Consider the following 20,698-nt stretch of genomic DNA (forward strand, 5'->3'; position numbering starts at 1 on the left):
CTTCATGGCGTCCACCCTCGTCCTATCACGAGCAGCAGTTTACGGCCCGATTTGGCGACCCTGCTGCGTGGAGAACCGTCGACAATCGACCAATTTGTTTTCAGTGCCACCGTATTGGTCATGTCGTCCGTTACTGCAACTACCGCTGGTCCTCGCCACCTCGGACTTTATCTCAACCTCACTACCGACAGGACAGCACCCGCTTCACGTCTGCCACGCAGCCTTCTCCGCAAAACAACTACAGAAGGTTCAACAGCCGATTTCGTCACCGCATGGTCATCAGTCGCGTTCGCCTCCAGGACGTCGCCAGTCGTCTCGCTCACCGCAGACTCGCAGGCCATCGTCCCCATTCAACTTCGCTCCTGCCTACCCGGAAAACTAAACGGTGCAGCACCCGGAGGTGACGCTGCATTTTCGACTCCCTCCACAAACCCTCTCTTGACACTTCCGACGAGACAAAACTTGTTAGACGTTGCCGTTGACGGTGTGGCTATTTCTGCCCTTATAGATACTGGAGCGCACATTTCTGTAATGAGCGCGAACCTTCGCCGACGCCTACATAAAGTGCTCACGCCTGCCACTTCCCACAAACTTCGTGTCACTGATGGGAGGACCCCTGATGTTCAAGGAATGTGCACGGCCCGTGTGTCCATTGCCGGTCATCCTACATTTGTTCAGTTTGCCGTCATTGAAATGTGTCCTCATGACCTAATACTTGGTTTGGACTTCCTGTAACGGCATTCTGCGCTCATTGATTGTGCCACTGGTGCTCTTCAGCTTGAACTGCCGCAGTTTGCCGATTTTCCAGCAGACTATTCTCCCCGTTTATGCTCTCGTCACCACGTTCGCTTGCCTCCGCAAGCTGCTACATAAGTCACTTTGTCGTGCTCCCGTCACGCGCCCGATAGCGACTACCTCGTCACTGCTATAGTCGACGTACTGATGGCCCGAGATGTCGCCCTTGCTCACACTGTTGTCGCCGTCGCTAATAATACAGTGGTTATACCACTACTCAACGTGAGTCTCTTGACTCAAGTTATTCCGCAAGACATGTCTTTGGCCACCCTATCTCCACTTGACAGCTGCAACGTTACTGGTTTGGACACCGATACTACATCCCCCTGTCTTGACCGCAATTACACTCTGCCTGCAGATGTCATTAACAAGATGATTGCTCCCGACCTCACTGCAGTGCAAGCTGCCAGCCTCCGTAGTCTGCTAACATCATATAGAGACGTTTTCAACTTTGACCAACGCCCTCTCAGCCAAACAACTGCAGTGACTCACCGGATCAACACTGGTGATGCCAGTCCTATACGGCGGCGTCCATATCGCGTATCTCACAAGGAACGCCAAGTAATTCGAAATGAAGTGAATAAAATGATTAATAAAGACGTAATAGAACCCTCATCCAGCCCCTGGGCCTCCCCAGTCGTGCTCCTTGGGAAGAAAGATGGCAGCTGGCGCTTTTGCGTGGACTATCGCCATATAAACAAAGTGACCCACAAAGATCTCTACCCATTGCCTCGGATTGATGACGCCCTCGATTGCCTCCATGGTGCCCAATACTTTTCGTCTATCGACCTTCGGTCCGGCTATTGGCAAATTTTCGTCGACCCCATAGATCGTGAAAAAACCGCTTTCGTGACGACCGACGGCCTCTACCAGTTCAAAGTCATGCCGTTTGGACTGTGTAATGCGCCGGCAACTTTCGAGCGCATGATGGACTCCCTTCTCCGAGGATATGAGTGGTCCGTCTGCTTATGTTACTTTGACGATGTCATCGTCTTTTCACCTACCTTTGACAGCCATATAACACGTCTGTCAGCCGTTCTGGATGTTTTTCGAAGAGCTGCTCTCCAGCTCAATTCTGCAAAACGCCATTTCGGACGTCGCCAAATCACCATACTCGGCCACCTTGTCAGTGCCGATGGCGTTCAACCAGATCCCGAAAAGGTAAGAGCAGTACCACAATTTACTGAACCACGCTCAAACAAGGACGTCCGAAGTTTTGTAGGGCTATGTTCGTCGATTTGTCCGCAACTTCGCCGACATCGCTCGACCGCTTACTGATCTCTTAAAGAAGGACGTTCTCTTCGCATGGGGTATTGAGCAAGCGGACGCCTTTTCGGCTCTTATCCATCTGCTGACTACGCCACCAATACTGGCCCATTTCGACCCAGCATCACCTACAGAGCTTCGGACCGATGCCAGTGGCCATGGAATTGGAGCGGTCCTTGGCCAACGACAGCACGGGAAGGACCACGTGATTGCTTACGCCAGTCGTCTTCTTTCACCTGCCGAACGGAAGTTTTCCATCACTGAGCGTGAATGCCTAGCTTTAGTGTGGGCCGTGGCGAAATTCAGGCCTTACCTGTATGGCCAAACTTTTTTCGTTGTTACGAACCATCACGCTCTTTGCTGGCTGTCATCGCTAAAGGACCCATTTGGACGTCTTGGTCGCTGGGCGCTCCGTCTGCAAGAATACTCATTCGTGGTCCACTACAAGTCAGGACGCCTCCACACAGACGCAGACTGTTTGTCACGTTATCGGTTGAAACGCCCGACTTGACAGACCTTGATTCAGACTCCTGCGTTCTCTCCATCCACGCTTTGGGTGATATCTCCACCGAACAACGACGTGACCCGTCGTTACTCTCCATCATCGAGCGTCTGACCTCTGCTCTAACAGACCTTTCCGTTCGCCTGTTCGAACTGCACGACAACATTCTGTACCGTCGCAGCTTCAACGCTGATGGCCCGGAATTACTACTCGTGCTTCCCCATCACCTGCGTACCAGCGTTCTCGAACAACTACATGACGTACCTACAGCCGGTCACCTAGGCGTCTCTCGTATCTACGATCGTGTGCGACGTCGCTTTTTCTGGCCCGGACTGTATCGTTCTGTGGTTCGCTACGTCAATGTTTGCGACCGCTGCCAATGCCGCAAGCGCCCCTCTGTGCTACCGTCTGGCCTCCTACAGCCCATTGACATACCGACGGAACCATTCTTCCATGTTGGCCTTGACCTGTTGGGCCCGTTTCCTACGTCCACCTCCGGAAATAAATGGGTTGCAGTCGCCACAGACTACACCACACGCTTTGCCATCACTAAAGCACTGCCGACAAGCTGTTCCACTGACGTCGCTGACTTTCTCTTGTATGAAGTCATTCTTCATCACGGCGCTCCGCGGCAGTTGCTTACTGATCGAGGAAGGTACTTTCTTTCACGTGTTGTGGATGACATTCTCCGCACCTGCTCCACTGAGCACAAGCTTACCACCGCTTATCATCCACAGACAAATGGATTGACCGAGCGTCTGAACCGAACGCTGACGCAGATGCTGTCAATGTACATTTCGCCAGATCACCGTGACTGGGACAAAGCACTCCCCTTTGTCACGTTCGCGTACAATTCTTCACGGCACGACACAGCTAGTAATTCGCCGTTTTATTTGCTATTTGGCCGACCTCCAGCTTTACCATTTGACACGCTCCTGCCTTCGGCTGCACCCTTGTCTACTGAGTACGCCAGCGATGTCGTTTCTTGAGCCCATGCAGCCCGTCAGCTTGCCCGTGATCGGCTGTACTTGTCGCAAGCGCAGCAAAAAGATCGCTATGACAGTCGCCACCAAAGCGTGCACTTCTCGCCGGGGTCTCTGGTACTTCTCTGGACACCAAACCGCCAAGTCGGCTTATCAGAGAAGCTAGTATCACACTACCATGGCCCCTACAAAGTGTTACGACAACTTAGTGACGTGAGCTACGAGATCACACCCCTAAACAATGCCTTTTCGACCACCTCACTCCAGACAGACGTTGTACACGTTTCCAGACTGAAACCGTATCACCCTCCTCGTTCGTCGCCGCCGTACTAAGCGCCGTGACGGCGCTTCCGCCGCAGGGGAGTGATGTTACGGTGCATCATCGACAGGAGCAAGCGTGGCACTTAGCGAAGATGAAGAAGACGCCTGTGCGCGAGAGACGACTCAGACATCTTGTTCGGCTGCCGATTCTCGGTGGACGCTGTCCTGTAAGCCAAGACCTCGCCCCGTCACAGTATGTTCAGTATCATACAATGGCATTTTGAACGCTTTGGTTACAATTCAGCTCTGCAGTATTGTGTTTATTGACGTGCAGACACTATTGCTGTACGCAGTGTGTAGCATGCCGTTATCACCTTGTTTGTTTTTTTGTTTTCTTACCGCGCATGTATTCCTTCCCCTTCATACCAGCATCCCTGCTTACAGGCTTCTAAGGCTAGCAGTATTTTAAAATAAATAACGAAATCTTGAGCTCAGTCCGTTCCTGAAATCACACCAAAGCTCTGCGAAACTTTACGACCAAGCTCTCACAATATCCGAGGCCTTGAAACTCTTGGCATGCATCGCGGATCCTTTTCATCTCTTTTTTGCGGCATTAACCTGCGTGCTCTTCTGCAGAGCATAGTCTTGCAGTACCATACCTCGTGCGCCGCCATGGTGTCGCGTGATTCGAGAGGCAATGATACACCCGTAGGACTAGATGCTGTTTTAAACTTTCTGTCCAACGAACTAAAATGCTAAGAGAAGAGTGGATTCACAAACGCCCCAGAACGATAACTCTGAAATAGAATGATCATGTACTGTTACAAGAAAACCTACTGGCTGTTGGAGACTGGTGCAATCGATAGGGTATAGAGTTGAACATAAAAAAAGTGTACTTCTACGTATTGCAAGAAATAAAAGGCCTAGTACGTTAACTAACTCTATTAACCAGCGTGATATACAGGAGGTAGACAATTCTAGGTGAATCTGGGTGTCATTATCAACAACAAACTAACCTGGTAACCTATATCGGCTACTTGTACATCTAAGCTGCAGAAGTTGTGGCACCTCCTAGCGTTAAGCTTTTACGTTATATTACTTGCGTCAAAGCGAAATTCAAATATGCTTCATTTGTATGGGATCCTAATAATGAAGCTGATGTTGCAGAACGTGAACGTGTTCAAAGAAAAGCAGTGCGCTTCATATTTATTAAGTATATGACCTAATATATGACTTAGTATATGACTTCGTATATGACCTAGTATATGACTAATATATGACTTAGTATATGACTATATGACCTAATATATGTCTTAGTATATGACTTCATATGACTGACTCGCCTTTCTCAATCATAAAGCAACATAACATCCCATCGTCTGAATCGCGCAGAAAGGTCATCAGGTTGCTTTTTCCTCATAAATATCTTACCCGAAACACAAAAATAACCATATCTGATTGTGCACATCCACACTCAGCAGGAAGACTAGACACATCCATAGTACTGCAATTGCCCGAATTTTCGCTAAAACGAAATCGCACAAATGCAGTTTTTTTTCCAAGGACTGTGCCCGAAAGAAATGCTGTGCTCTCCACTGTTCTTGATGGCGATGATTTTGAATGCGAACTGGAATAATTTTTTGTTCTCATTTTTTTCCTGCTTTTCAATTTTTGTTTTTCTCTGTGCTTGCGATGTTTAATTTTTTCATTAATCTGCGAATAATGTACAACCACTGTTGCATGAACCCCGTGGTGGTCTGCAGTAATGCTAAGTAAATAAAGAAATACAGAAGTTGAAAGTACGTTGACATTCCCGTCATGTGGTACATGCCTCACCTGTACTTCACAGTAACTCAGTGCGGCAAACAAAGAACGACAACTGCGTCTTCTGTTCGTCAGGTCAACACAAAGCTGAATCATTCACTGCTGAATTCGCTCTTATGCAAAAGAAAGAAATACTATCGAATGACAAGAGGTGTTTCCGCTGTACCAAGTGCCATCGGGCCCCGGACTAAAAAAGAAAGATCTTCTGCTCAAAACGCAATGCTTGAGAGGTTACAAGCATGCGTGATTCCGACAGGTGTTCGAGAAGACGGACTATATCAACAAGCACCGAGAAGAAAATACGACAGTCGGCGCATAACTTGGAAAACTATTTCTCCAAGTTTTCCGAGCATGGGTCGTCAACAATTATACCTGCCACTACATACGAAGTATTTTTTACGGTGGTAGTCGGAGGAGACTCTTTACTGAAGGCTTGTCTGAGCGTTTCAGCCTTAGAAGCGTGGGAAGAACACGGAGAGCACTCGACACTTTTGAGAGTGCATGAGCTGAAGCAGCTAAGAGGCGTCGAATTGTCAAACGTCGACTGTGAATTCATATTTCCGACGAATATTTGGTGCTACAAGCAATCAAGATACCACGCATTTGCCAAGACATCGAGAAGACAACATGAGACATACCCTCCGTCACGTATTTAAAGAAGCTTGGAAGGGATTTCGCCGATGAGCTGCTACAATCATCTGTTAACACAAAGAGTGGTATCAACGTCCTGATAGGTTCAGGTCAGGCGTGGAAGCTGTTGACAGGTTAAATTTCTCGATTCGAAGGCAACGAATCGTTGATTCCACTTAACTTTAACTTGGGGTAGACCTTTCAGGAAAGCGCATCGCACTTGATGTCTCCACCGACAGCTTTACGAAACATGGCGTACTTCCTCAAATTGCAGACTACCAAGTCCGACAAGTTTCTGCGGTCTTTTAGGGATAAGAACTAGGTAGGTAAAAGTATAGGCGAGACAACAGAAGAAAAAAAGACCATGATACAAGGTTATAAAACCGCTAGCTGACTCAACGAGAGATCTTAAGTGGCGCTCTCTTGGAAGGATGAATTTGAACCTAATAGAGACGAACAAGTTACCGTTATAGACAATTAAACCTTTTCGACAATCTCAAGACCAAGAAGGGACTACTCGAAACGAATTACTGTAATTTAAGAACGTACTTACAAGCAGGACACGTCAAAGTCGTCAGCGATGAACCTTCCGTCGTCGCGAATTTGTATATGCCACACAAACAACTACACGAACAACTGCTGAGGACAAAAACTCGAGAGGTGCTTAATATTACGGAAATGAGCGACAGAAATCGATACGTTTCAACTTACACAAGCGCTGAATAACGAGCATACACCTCGACGTCGTCACCTAAAAGACATCTTGAGCTTTTTACTGTGTCTACGAATTTTTGCAGCTATAAGATGATTATCTAGTTTGATCTACTCTAACAACACTAGAACTCGTCTCGGGGCCTCGGCAGGCATGAGGCGAATGAACAGAGTGCTCTCTGAAGAAGTCATTGGCTACCTAGGCACCAACAACATTTCATACACATTTATTGCGCTGAATTCTCCTTTCTGGAATGATTGGTGGGAGCACCTTGAACAATCACTGATGATTCCTTTTCGAAAAGTAGGAAATGCTCATCTGCGCTTCAAGGAAGTGTAAAGAGTGCATACTGAGATTGAAGAAGCCGTAAACTCTAAGCCTCTCACTTTCAGTAAGACAGGTGCAGGCGAGCCTTCCTTGGTGAGAATAGCCGAATTCTCATTGCACGAAGATTGACAGTCGATGCAGTCACCAGTTTTCGAAATGAGGAGATGCCATACGCTAGCTCACACAAAGAAAGCTTCTGTTGACACCTTTGAAAAGCGACAAAAAACAAGACTTCTTGCAACTGAAATCAGCGCACTTTGCTAGCACAGTATTAACCATGCCAGTGAAACAAGGAGACATCATGCTCGTGCATGCCAAAAACGTGCCACGACAGCTATGAAAGCTTGCCGAGGCTTTTTTTTGTTTCTGTAAGATCAAGTGGAAGGAGATGTTCTTGCAATCAGGTGGACACTAACAGTGCATTCTTTTGAACTCTGTGCCTAACGTTGCGTGACCGGGATTGTTCATTATTTGCGCGTTCTGAGCTGGATTGAAGATCCCAGGAAACAAATCCAAAAGGAACGTGAAGTGGAGACGCTCAGAACTTATGTGAGAGAGCTTCCAAGCTGATTCCTAAGAAAATTGTATTAGTTAAAATTTTACGACGCAGTTGTGTTTGATCATGGTGACTGGAGCGCCATCGCTGAAACAACAGCATAGGAAAGGGAGGGGGTGAATATGAGGTGAGATGGCGTGAAAGTGGGTGCACGAAAGCTTGCAATGAATTAAAGCACCGCGCAGATGGTAATACGCATCATAACTTAGTGAAGCGGTTCTTCGAAGATGCGTTTGAGTCGTTGACGACGACAAAAGCAGAAACAAGGAAGTGAGACATAGATAGACAGCACGCGGCTATGGGGCCACCAGAAAAAAAGCTTCAGAAGGCGTGAAGGGGGTGGGGGGGGCACACACTGCCAGCGTACTTCCTCCACAAATTAGCCCGCTGTGCCCTTTAGATCACACGACCGCTCACGCCCCCTAGCCATAAAGGTAGGTGCTATCACTACGTCACATCACATCACATCACATCACATCACATCACTTTAATACCTTAAAGACCCCCATGTAGGGGGTATTACATAAGGGGTGGGTTAAAGGTAAATGCACACAGCTTTTCAAATGGAAATGTGCGTGGTGACCTTCTCTTTAAATGTTGCTGGACACGCGATGGCTGAAACGTCACAGGGAAGGCCATTCCAGTCCACTGCTACACGGGGGAAAAAAGAGGCAGAAAAAGTAGTAGTGCGAGCATGTGGACGGGCAATTTGAAACGCGTGGGCAGTGCGGTAAGATATGCGCGTCGGTGGGACGATGTAGGGTGCTTGATTAAGAGGGCAGAGGGCTGTGAAAGAAGTTGTGTAGCAAACAAAGACTGGTAATGCGGCGGCGCACTGAAAGATTCGAAAGACCAGTTTCACGTTTAAGGGATGATATGCTTATGTTATATGAATATCAAGAATGTATGAACCTAGTGGCGCGGTTTTGCACAGACTCTAATTTATTTATCAAGTATACCTGGTGCGGGCTCCTTATGGGAGCTGCATATTCTAGTTTAGTTCGGATTAAAGATTTATAGGCGAGAAGTTTGATGTCAGGTGGGGCATGACGCAAATGACGCTTCAAAAACCCAGAGTTCGGTTCGCTGATGATATGACGTTCGTGATATGCGTGTGCCATGAATGATCACTGGATAAGGATGACGCCTAGGTATTTATATGATTTAATTTGTTCAAGAGTAGAGTTAGCTATTACGTAAGAAAAATGCAAGGGATTATGCTGGCGTTGAAAAGAAACGAGTTTGCATTTTAAGGGGTTAAGCTCCATCAACCACAGGTCGCACCATTGCTGTACACGATGAAGGTCATTTTGAAGTGCAGTTTGATCAGAGGGGTTAGTAATTTTGCGGTATAGAACACAATCGTCGGCAAACATGCGGATATGAGAAGATACATGCATGGGTAAATCGTTAATATATATTAGAAACAGAAGGGGTCCGAGGACGGAACCTTGGGGGACTCCCGATGTTACCGAGAGGGAGCTGGAATGTTTATTTCTAATATTGACAAACTGGGAACGGTTAGCAAGAAATTCTGAAATCCATGCAAGAATTTTGGGGTGCAGATTCAACTGGGCAAGTTTTAGTAACAGGCGTTTGTGTGGTACCTTATCGAAAGCTTTAGCGAAGTCTAGAAAGATTGCATCAGTCTGGAAGTTACGGTCAAGATTAGCGTGCAAATCATGAGTAATTATAGCTAGTTGTGTTTCACAAGATAAAGATTTACGAAATCCATGCTGGGAAGAATGAAAGAAATTGTTAGCATCCAGAAAGTTTATTGTGTGAGTGTATATGACGTGTTCCATGATTTTGCATGAGACGCTGGTTAGTGAAATGGGGCGGTAATTTAGGGGTGACTGTTTGTTACCTGATTTGTGGACCGGAATGACCTTTCCCACTTTCCAGTCTTCTGGCAGCATTCCTGTTTTAAGCGACAATGAAAACAGCATCGACAAATACACTGCAATAATTTGTTTGTGTTTTTAACAGTTTAGAGTTAATGTTGTCAACGCCAGCCGATGATGAAAGTTTAAGTCTCTCGATAAGGGACGAAATTCCAGCAACAGAAAATTCCACTGGAGTCATTATTGGTAACGTCGTAGTAGGTGGCGAGGGAAGTGGCGAATCGGCTTCTTTTGTGAACACAGAGCAGAACGCGATGTTAAAAACGTCGGCACAATCACCGTCGCTAACTTCCTCACCATATTGGTCAGTAAGCGTTATTTCACGCGGCGGTTGCGGGTTTATAACTTCCCAGAACTTTCTAGGGTTATTCGTTAGAATTTTAGGTAAGTCAATGCGATAAAACGTCTGTTTTGCACTTCGAATTGCAGCATAATATGCGTCTTCTGCAGCATAGTACTTCTCCCATGCGCACGCAGTACCATTACGTTTCGCAGTACGAAAGAGACGTTTCTTTTTATTTTCCTGCCTTATTAAAAGTTTCGAAAACCATGGTTTATTTTGATTAGCAGGTAAGTTCATCTTTGGGATATATGTATTAGTTAACTCAAATATTTTGTCCCTAAAGACTAACCAGTTGCTGTTAAGAGATCTGGAATCGAAACTGGATTCAAACTCAGGCAGGAAATCTCGCAGTTCATTATTGATTGCTTCATAATCACCTGTGTTGTACATATGAATTGTTTTGCTGGAAATGTGGCGTGTTTTAGGGATGAAGTTTAATGTAGTATGAATGACTTTATGATCACTGATTTCACGTAAGTAGGAGATAGATTCTAAGCTTTCGGGGCTGTTTGTTAGTATAAGATCTAAAATGTTCGAAGATTCACTAGTTACACGAGTTGGTTCCGACACCAGTTGCGTAAGGTTAAAGTTCAGACAAACATCGACAAATTCTCTTGCTTCGGCATTTCCTGTAATTAGTTGTGTTACGTGTTGAAGAATTGAATTTCACTCGTGCCTTGATTGCTGCCACTAACTACTTAGTTTTCTCCTGGTTGTTTCTACGCGTTTAAAGTCTATTTTGCCTTCACTCTGCCTAAATGCCAATGCTTTGAACGATTCCGCGCCATTATCTTACACTTATTGATTGATTGATTGATTGATTTGTGGGTTTTCACGTCGCAAAATAACCATATGATTATTAGAGACGCCGTAAAGGAAGACTCCGGAAATTTAGACCATTTGGGGTTATTTAACGTGCGCCCAAATCTTAGAAAATTCTAGCTCAACGCTCATCCTCCATTTTCCTCAATCGCTTCTCAAATGCTATCTTGCTGCTACTTTCTCTGTACTAGAACGTTGTCCATCCCATGTCAGCCTGTACCCCCTGAGTTGGGGTATTCCCGTATGCTCTCAAAGCGAGGCTACCTACGCCGCTTTGTTTATTATCTAATCTTGCTTGAACCTCTACGTGATGAGTGATGAATTTTTTAAAAAAAAAGACAGCGCTTTTGAATAACTGGAAAAGAAGGAGAAAGTGCGTGTATGGGGGGGGGGCAGTGGTGCCACTCGTGAGGAAGCGAGATTAAGACGAAGGTTGTTAGAACGCTCGAGAAGCCGACGGGGTCAGGCAGCTTATGGAAAAGAAGCGTTGGTGTTCCAGGTTTAGGCCAGGCCCCAATTGCTTGTCTGATCCTGCTTGTCCGGGCTTCGTTTCGGCGTCAGCGACCCCAGATTCTTTCTGGGCTCTGTCTAGGGAGCTGTCTAGTAAGACCCTGTCTAGGGAGCTGTCCTGGATCTGTTCGTGCAGGCCGTCAAAGCCCTGTTTCCTTCGTGGTGCCAGGCATGAGACCAGGCGGCGAGTGCCTAGCTGCAATGCCTCTGGCAGCTACCTGCTAGGCCGGGCAACGTTCCGTTATGGACTCGGGAACCACGACGCGCATCACCTCCTGATGACAAGAGAACCCCACTCGACAGTCACATCCCCACTTCAAGGGTGCGACGTGAGTGGGTGAACGTTAACTATAACTTCCCTCCCATGGCACATAAGACCGCAAACGCCAATACATATGTGTGTGTTTATGTAGTGTGTATTCCTGTGTTCATGTTCGTGTACATAAAGGTCTCTATGCCCTCGAGCGTTCTCTGTTCTCATCTGGCTAAGCCACGCCCACAGTTGTCAACAATTTTGGCAAGCCTGCTTTTAGATTGATTGATTTGTGGGGTTTAACGTCCCAAAACCACCATATGATTATGAGAGACGCCGTAGTGGAGGGCTCCGGAAATTTCGACCACCTGGGGTTCTTTAACGTGCCCCCAAATCTGAGCACACGGGCCTCGACATTTCCGCCTCCATCGGAAATGCAGCCGCCGCAGCCGGGATTTGAACCCGCGACCTGCGGGTCAGCAGCCGAGTACCTTAGCCACTAGACCACCGCGGCGGGGCGAGCCTGCTTTCAGGATAGACCGGCTTTACCTGAATGCCCACCACTAGACGGGTGAGACGAACCAACGGATTTAGAGAGGTAGCGCTTGATTGGAGTGAACATGGGTCTAACGGGATCCGCACTACAGTAATGGGTTGACGTGGAGCACCTGATCAAAAGGGGTCTTCCGGCGCAAGTGCGCGACGAGCAGCGAGAAAGGATATAGCTGGAGGAAATACGGCTGCAAGCCCAAAAGCGTGTTTTGCAGCTGAAGCTCAAGTTGCGACAGCAAACGACTATAGTTGATGACTACCTAAGAATAAATATAAGTTCCGCCCCTGAGGCCGCATTGCCCTATTTTTCATGCCTACCCGCGCTACGAAAGAAGTGTTTCAAAGACCCAGCAGGGGCGGCTCCGTAAATAGGCGTTTGGTGTGTTGCGAAACCATGGACTCGAGCTAACGGGGGAATTTCGACTCCCTCCCATGCCTAGCCCTGCGTGGCCTTGCCATGTCCGGGGAAAAGGAAGTCTGCGAGTTGAGCCGACGCCGGGTGATTGGACATTCAAGGCCCCCCAGCAGAGGCAACAAACCTTTTTGGCCCCGGCTTTACGTAGGCAGCACCGCTGGGCTGACCCACCCAGGGGAAATCGGCAGTCGCCTTTTCCTATCTGTCACCTCTCTCATCTTAGTCTTTATCTCCTACTTTTTTACCTATCCTGTCATCTCCCATCTTCCGCTTGCTTCCAAATTTACCTAAGTTACCCAACCTCGGGTAGTTATACCTGGCTATAGCAGCGATGTATGACTAGTGCCTTCAAGTGTTCTACCTTGTAGCGTCCCCCTGTTGGCCTCGGTGGTGGGTGGTCACCATTGCCGCCGAACATCAAATGCTCCCCATGGCAAAATCTTTCCCCCCTCTCAATGATCGGTCCCTGAAAAGAAACCGCACCGATGAAAGCTCCAAACGAACCGGAACCGACTGTGACCACTTCCCGCGCTTTCTACTCATACACTCTCTAGCAGCTGACGCCTCTATTGCAGTACTGTCGGTTTTCCTGATAGCTAGAACCCTTGCTAACCTAATAGACAAAACGTTCGACTCAAAGAAACTGTCATTCGGTGATCTTCTTGTTGAAGTAAGCCAGAAACAGCGCCCAAACTTTCTCCTCAAACAAAATCAGTTTGCCTACCTGGACGTGTGTTCACCCCCCATCGCAGTCCTAACACTGTTCAAGGCGTCATTTCACAACATGATCTGATGCGAGAAACCAAAGCTGACCTCCTAGAAGGCTTTTGAGAGCAAGGCGTAGTCGCCAATCATCCGATAAACATCAGGCGAAACAATGAGGAATTGGGGACACCCCATGTAGTACTAACACTTAACCGCTCCATCCTGCCCGAATCCATGAAAGCTGCGTTCTACCACTGCAAAGTCCGCTCCGACATACCCAACCCTAGAAGGTGCTACAAATACCAGAAATACGGACATGGGTCCAACACCTGTCGCGGAAAACAAACATGTGCAAAATGTGGTAATCATGAGCACCCGACCGAGAGAGAGCTGTACTTCCACGCAAACAGAGTGCCCTAACTGTCACAGGCCGCACGCAGCGTACTCGTGGACATGTGAAATTTTCAAAAAAGAACAGGAAATTATCCACATAAAAGCAATGGAAAACATCACATTCTCTGAAGCCCGGAAGAAGGTCTCACTCTTTTCCGGAAAAATGTACGCTGACGCAGCGCGCCGGGGGGCCGGGCAGCGTCTAGCAATGGTGGGCACGCAGTGATGCGTGCACATCTCGGCCCCTCACCAAGCAGCCGCAAGCTGCACCAACGTTCGCAGTCCCGCAGGTCAACCTCCATCAAACTTTAGAGACAACACAGACAATCCAAGTCCTGCAGGTCAACCTTCATGAAACCTCGGGACGACACAGACAAGTGAGAGGGCAGCTGTCCCTCTTGAGAAACCGCCATCAAGCTGCGAATGTTTACAGGGGGAAATCGATGTGACACCAGTGTCCTCAGCGTTTCCAATGCTTACGGAAACCCTCCTACTGAAGCGGAGCCCAATAGAAGGCCTCAGAGGGAAGAAACACCCTGCAGTCCAGGCGCCTGACAAATACAGTGAAGTCTGAATAACCCTTTTCCTTTCTTCATTCTTAAAAATGGCGGCGGCTGAGAGTATCATCTACTGGAACTGCTGAGGCCTACTGAAGAACCTGGATGAGATTTGTGAAATAATTGCGTAACACCAACCTAACATACATTGCCTGCAGGATACACGCCTAAACTCAACACACAATAACTTTCTAAGAAGATATGCGGTATACCAGAGGAACAGGCATGGCACTGCCCATTCAACCGGTGGTGTCACTATCGTGGTGCAGAATGCACTCCTGTCTCAAAGCCTCACCCTGGTTTGCTGACTTAGAGGCAGTGGCAATACGAACCCTTATCTTTGGACGAATGGCAACTGTGTGCTCATTATATATCTCTCCAGACCACCACCTGTCTACCAAAGAGTTCGAAACTCTCGTCGACCAGCTCCTGCATCCATTCCTCCTGGTTGGAGATTTTAATGCGCACAAACCTCAACGGGGATGCAGAAGAACAGACTTTCGAGGCTCCCTAATCGAAAACTTTCTCTTGTACTCCGGCTTCTGTATATTTACAAAAACAACAAACACACTTTAACGCAGCGCACAACTCATACACAGCCATAGAGCTTGCTATCGCCTCTCCTTCACTCATGGCAACCACGGAGTGGGCTGTTATTTATAACCTCTACGGAAGTGATCATTGTTTTGTCTGTCTAAAACACAACAAGAAGTACAAGTAACACGACTACAAATGTATTCAAGTTTAGAGAGGGGTACGCTGACTGGATAAAATGCCGAGAACTTAGAGAACTGTCACGTTCTTCTATTGAAACCTAGACATTGATGACTGTGAAGCATTCGTCGTACTTCATATCATACAGGCCGCAGAGCAATCGTACCCACAGACATCTGACCAGACGCGAAACAAACGACGGCCCTGGTGGAATGTGGAGTGCAAAAAAGCTCGTGAGAACCAAAAGAAAGCTTGGTCGAAATTTCGCAGGTACCCTACAGCTGATAACCTGATGAAGTTTAAGCATGCAAAAGCAAATAATAGGCGTATCCGACGAGAATCGAAGTGGCAGAGCTTGCAGTTCTTTCTATCGTCAGTTCACTCCTACACTGATACGCATATAGTGTACAACCGAGTAAGAGCACTTCAAGGACACAAAACTCATCCGGTCCCTCTTGTCAGTACTGCTGGTGATACGCCGGAACGCCGGGCAGATGTCATAGGTCAACAGTTTGAGTACATCTTCAGCTCAGCACATTACACAGACTCCCTTAAACGACACACGCTTGCTGAAGAACGTAAGGTTATTCGTGATAGAAGGCCATGTGCTGTAGGCTACAATACTTTGTTTACAATAGACGAATTGAAGGCAGTGCTGGCAACATGCGTCCATTCAGCAGCAGGCCCAGACAAGATTACATATGGCATGCTGCAAACTTACACGAACACAGGCTTGATGCCACTCTCTTACTGTTCAACAGTGCATGGTCTTCTGGGCGCCTACCTTATGCCTGGTAGCCATCCTCAAATACCCATACCCATCCTCAAACAAAAAAAGCCACACTTGTTGCTAGTTATAGGCCTGTCACCCTGACCAGCTGCTAGTGCAAGGTATTAGAAAAAGTGATAAACTGAAGCCTTATGCATTACCTTGAATATAATGGCCTCCTTGACCGTCGTCAAGCTGGGTTGAGATCCGGCTGGTGGACAACTGACCTACTAGTAGCACTTGAATCCTACATGAGGGATGCCTTCGATCACAAACACTGCCATTCTGTATTTTTCAACTTGGAGAAGGCTAATGACATGACATGGTGTTACGGCACTTTCCGTGACTTGCACTCTCTTGGAGTGGCAGGGAACATGCTGAATGCAGTTGAGAGCTACCTCTCTGAACGTAAGTTTGTGGTTCGTGTTGAAATTGTCCCTTCAAAGCGGTTTACGCAGGAATATGGTGTCCCTCAAGGTAGCGTTCTTAGTTGCACACTATTCATGGTAAAAATAAACTCATTAAGCACTATACTGCCTAAAACAATCTCCTACTTTGTATATGTGGATGACATTCAGATCAGCTTCAAATTGTGCAACCTAGCCATCTGAGAACGTCAGATTCAGTTAGCAGTAAATAAGCTATCAAGCTGGGCAGACAAAGACGGTATTTAAGTTTAACTGTGACAAGACTGTTTGCGTACTCTTTTCAAAGGTACGTGGCATAAGGCCATCCTCCAACATTTTATTGATTGGACACACCATTGCTACTCAGAAGGATCATAAATTTTTAGGTGTTGTGATGGTTGGAAAGTTCAGCTTTGTCCCACACATCAAGCAGCTGCGACTGCAATGCTTGAAAGCTTTGAACTTGCTCAAGATTCTCTCGCATCTGTCATGGGGTACAGACCATGACTGTCTATTAAACCTTCTCAGTTTTGTAGTGCTCTGACTTATTGATTATGGCTCGGTTGTAAACGAATCAGCATCGAGATTCGCACTCAAGCTGTTCGACCCAGTGCATCACCATGGGCTTCGTCTGGCTAGCGGTGCTTCCCGTGCCAGCCCAACAGCCAACCTGTATGTTGAGACAGATCGGTGGTCATTAAAATGACGACGGCAGTTCACAAGCATCAAGAATGCAACCAAGGTGCTTTCCCATGTCGAACACCCATTTCGCGAACCATCGCTGGATACATCAAACACTCACCTGTTTTTGAGGCAACCATCAGCTACGCCAACGTATCTCTTCAGAGTGACTTCACACTTTGAAAATCTGCATATACTCATTGCAAATATTCAACTAAGTTCCCACAAGGACACTGTGGCACCATGGGAAACGCGGGCTATCAATTGTGACTTCTCATTCCTAGAGGTAGGAAAGCATGGCCTTCCAGTCGCAATCGATCAGCATTTTATGTACTTCCAGGCAAAATACAGGTGTGCTGAGTACAACACTGATGCTTCCAAGTCCTCGGTCGTCGCATGTGCTGCATATGGCCCTGCGTGCTCTAAATCTGCAACAATAAATGAACATACCTGGATATTTACTGCTACGTGCTATGGCACAGCATTGAGGCACATTTTAAAGAAGAAAGAACCAGCCTCCATCATATACACAGATTCCCTCAGTGCAGTGACTGCGTTGTCTTCCGCAAAAACACGTAGAAACCCAGTGACTAATACCCTTCTAAACTGCCTCATGTCAGCCTACAGATCCAAGCTTGAAATCACTCTATGCTGGCTTTCGGAACACTGCAACTTAGCTGCCACTGAGGCAGCGGACCGGCTTGCGAAGACCGCTGCATTCTGCCTAACAGTAGACAAAGTCATCATCCCATATGAGGTTTTGATGCCACTAACTAGAGACCGAATGCGTAGGCGATGGCAAGAGGAATGGAACGCAGCAATTGAAAACAAATTGCACACAGTGAAGCCAAGAATAGGTAGATATGCTCTTGGACACGTAACAGGCATCAAGAGGTGGCACTGTGCAGACACAGGATTGTTCATACACATGCAACACACTCGCACCTTTTAAGCAACTCTCCAGCACCACGTTGTGAAAAATGTGATGATGTGCTATCTGTCATTCACGTTTTAATTATGTGCGTGTACCTTCAACCAGAAAGACTGCGTCACTTCCCAAAGCTACACAATTTTGCCACATGCCGTCTCACGCTTTATTTTTTCTTGGCGACAATCCCATGTTTCTCACAAGAGTAGTTTTGAAGTTCTTAGCTGATGTTGGATTCCTGCATTCCATTACACATTCTCACTAACCTCAGCCCTCTCTCAATCCTGAGAGAATCACTGAGACGTCTTTACCAAATGTCACGCAGCACGCACTCCTTGTCCTGACAAGGGCCACTGCTGCCACTGCGTGACTTTTTCGAAACTCATTGTTTTGGCCATTTTAAACTCATCACACATTGTCATTACATTTAGGTTTAATCACTATGCCCCACTTTTTTATTTTTGCCACCATAAGTAGATTTTTATCTTGAATTGAACCGGCGAAAAACCCTGTGTTTGGCTCTCTTTGACCTGAGTTCCCTTGCGCCACAAAAATCTACCATCATCATTATCATCATAAGTTCCCAAAAAAGGGCAATAATTTTCCCGCATACAACCAATATCTTGCAATCCTTCATTAATATGGAGATGAAGAAACCAAAGATCGATAAAAAAACTTTTGAAGGCACGTAGTTCAGCTTCAGCTTAGAAACATATCTGATGTTCAAATCGCCCTCTCTACCACGCTAATTTTAGAGTGCATGAAGAAGCAATGCACCTACATCTCTTGAAGTTGCCGTTTCTGCGCGGTACCGATAGTGGTACTAAAAGAAACAATGCCATTTTTAAAGTAAAGTGCAAATCAAAAGGATCCTTCTATTGCGCTTTCGAAAAATTATACAGGGGCATAAATCAAACTTTACAAGGTTGTTTGCAATTTCTATGTTGTTTTACGGAATTTTCGCTGCCAGGTGTAATCTGCTGTAACTATGCCAACTATGACTCAAAGCGAAGAATGGAGAAGTGATCTTAGATTGACTCCGCAAAGTTTCGTTCTTGTGTATCCGTAAATACCTAATGTGCTTCAAGCGTGTCAGTGCTTGTCATCGTGTTTGAGGCAAAGGTCAATGCTTCATTTGATGTCCTTTTTCAACGAAATGAAAGCAAGTACAGGCACATTGCGTTCAACAGTGGGAGTCATTGCATATATAAAGCTATTGATTATTTTTCACGTTCCGGGCTGGGACAAGGAAACGAGAAAGAAGAAGAGCGTGAGCGAGAGGAGAGACGCGGGGTCGCTCAAGTGACAGCAGAGCGTTCCCGAGCGCAGGTAAATAAACAAGTATTTTTGCCTCATACCTTAAAGACAGAGTTGAGTTTGATCGCAGTGTCTGGAACAACATCGTCCTAATATTTAGTGACGAAGAGCCAGGATTAAAAACTAGGACCCTGCAGATTGCTACCAGCCGACTGCAGCGGCATGGACGGAATGAAGTCGAAGCGGACGTCGCGGCGAGAACAAAACAGGAGGATTATTAACGAGGCAAGTGTTCTCCTCGCTATGGACTCTGCCTCCTATGACCAGCTCAATTTCTTATATGACAAACTGAAGGCCAATAATGAAGAGCTTAGAAACTTGAACAACGAGATTGAGCAGCATATACGCGACGACGAGTTCGAAGTCGAGTATAACGCCATCTTACAATACGAGGAGAGTGCTACGCGCATTCCTGCAGAGATTCTCAGCAAGAAAGATTGCATGCTAAGGACATCGACCGGAAGTCAAGAAACAGTTGCCCAGACAGTCGCAGCACCATCAGACGGAGCTGGAGTTAAATTGCCTAAACTGACAATAGCTCTTTTCTCTGGGGACCTATGCAAGTGGACCGAATTTTCGGAACAATTTGACCAAATTGTTCATAGTGTAGAGAGAAAGAATCGCATCAATGGCACAGAGAAGTTTCTGTACCTGCGACTGTATCTGAAAGGCGGCGCTGCATTAGTAATTGCGGGCCTTCTGACGATAAAGTTGCTACAGTGACGCCATCAACATGCGATAGAAGGGATATGGGGACAAGACGCGCCTGGAGCAAGAATACTTTGCCAAGCTACGAATGTTAAGCCCTCTTCGTTTATCGATGACACCAAAGCGCTACACAGCTTGTACGACCAAGTTCTCGTTAATATCCGAGGCTTAGAGACTTTGGGTGTGCACAAGTCGTCATTTTTGTCAATGCTCTGCGACATCCTACTGCGTGCTCTTCCACGGGATATAGTCGTGCAGTATAATCGATCGTGTGCCGTCCAGTTGGCATATGACTCGAAAGCTGAAGCTACACCTGTTGGACTGCACCTTGTGCTCAACATCTTGTGTATCGAGCTGGAAAGCCTGAAGAGGAGTGATTTTAAGGATGCCAGAGGACGAGAACATGGAACACTCCCAGTGGAAAGTCAGTCGACGTACTCTCGGCGTGAGAAACTGACGTCATTTGTGCTTCACAGCAACTTGGTACGAAAAAAAGGACAACAGCGTATTCCACTCGTCCGGTCATCATGGATCGGAAGTCTGCCCAGCTGACTTGTCACTGACGCAGACGAAGGAACTGCTGTCCAATGACAAAAGTTGTTTCCGCTGCACCACCAAAGGACATCGGGCATGGGACTGCAAAAATATTTCCTGCTCATGGTGCCAAGCACGACACGTTAGAAGCATGTGCGATCCCGATAGATGTTCGCGGAAGTCATACTGTGCTAACAAGAGCAACTGAAAAAACTACGACAGTCTGCGCATCACTTGGAAGAAGACCCGTCAAGAAACGCTCTATCACTTTCGTTTTCCTTCAGACTTTCAGAGCATGGGCCATGAATGATGACACCTGCCGCTACATAC

At 46.8% G+C, this 20,698-nt stretch overlaps 1 protein-coding gene across 2 annotated transcripts in view; it reads right to left on the reverse strand.

Moving 5' to 3' along the window:
• Positions 1 to 20,698, reverse strand: part of LOC119173563 (sphingomyelin phosphodiesterase) — a 1,093,949-nt gene that overhangs the window by 103,198 nt on the left and 970,053 nt on the right. Inside the window, exon 15 of one of the 2 annotated variants that reach the window (XM_075896399.1) lies at positions 17,190 to 17,309. The exons of the other annotated variant lie outside the window; for it this stretch is intronic. The gene's annotated coding sequence lies outside the window, so the exon portion shown is untranslated. Of the gene's footprint in view, positions 1 to 17,189; positions 17,310 to 20,698 lie in introns of those variants that run through there. 2 annotated transcript variants of the gene reach the window in all.

Source organism: Rhipicephalus microplus, chromosome 5 (assembly GCF_043290135.1).
Source record: "Rhipicephalus microplus isolate Deutch F79 chromosome 5, USDA_Rmic, whole genome shotgun sequence".
Taxonomy (NCBI): Eukaryota; Metazoa; Arthropoda; class Arachnida; order Ixodida; family Ixodidae; genus Rhipicephalus; species Rhipicephalus microplus.